Genomic DNA, 1,002 nt, shown 5'->3' with positions numbered 1-1,002 from the left:
GGGAGACTGCCTGGGAATACCAGGTGCTGTAAGCTTTAGTGTTTTCTTCACTACTTATCTAATACACTGGCCTATAGAGTGGTTGATCTTTAAATAACCCACCCTTTGTGGCAGCCCCAGCTTACGGCCATACCACCCTGTCTGTGCCTGATTTCGTTTTATCTCAGAAGCTAAGCAGGGTCGGGCCTGCTTAGTACTTGAATGGGAGACTTCCTGGGAATACCAGGTGCTGTAAGCTTTAGCGTTTTCTTCACTAAGCAGGGTCGGGCCTGCTTAGTACTTGAATGGGAGACTTCCTGGGAATACCAGGTGCTGTAAGCTTTAGCGTTTTCTTCACTAAGCAGGGTCGGGCCTGCTTAGTACTTGAATGGGAGACTTCCTGGGAATACCAGGTGCTGTAAGCTTTAGCGTTTTCTTCACTAAGCAGGGTCGGGCCTGCTTAGTACTTGAATGGGAGACTTCCTGGGAATACCAGGTGCTGTAAGCTTTAGCGTTTTCTTCACTAAGCAGGGTCGGGCCTGCTTAGTACTTGAATGGGAGACTTCCTGGGAATACCAGGTGCTGTAAGCTTTAGCGTTTTCTTCACTAAGCAGGGTCGGGCCTGCTTAGTACTTGAATGGGAGACTTCCTGGGAATACCAGGTGCTGTAAGCTTTAGCGTTTTCTTCACTAAGCAGGGTCGGGCCTGCTTAGTACTTGAATGGGAGACTTCCTGGGAATACCAGGTGCTGTAAGCTTTAGCGTTTTTTTCACTACTTATCTAATACACTGGCCAATAGAGTGGCTGATCTTTGGTGCAGTCCCAGCTTACGGCCATACCACCCTGTCTGCTCCTGATCTCGTCTGATCTTGGAAGCTAAGCAGGGTTGGGCCTGGTTATTACTTGGATGGGAGAATACTGGGTGCTGTAAACTTTACCGTTTTCTTCACTACTTATCTAATACACTGGCCTATAGAGTGGCTGATCTTTAAATAGCCCACCCTTTGGGGCTTTCCCAGATTA

Source organism: Sinocyclocheilus grahami, unplaced genomic scaffold (genome assembly GCF_001515645.1).
Source record: "Sinocyclocheilus grahami isolate Dianchi unplaced genomic scaffold, SAMN03320097.WGS_v1.1 scaffold646.1, whole genome shotgun sequence".
NCBI lineage: Eukaryota > Metazoa > Chordata > Actinopteri > Cypriniformes > Cyprinidae > Sinocyclocheilus > Sinocyclocheilus grahami.
This window is presented reverse-complemented; position numbering follows the sequence as displayed.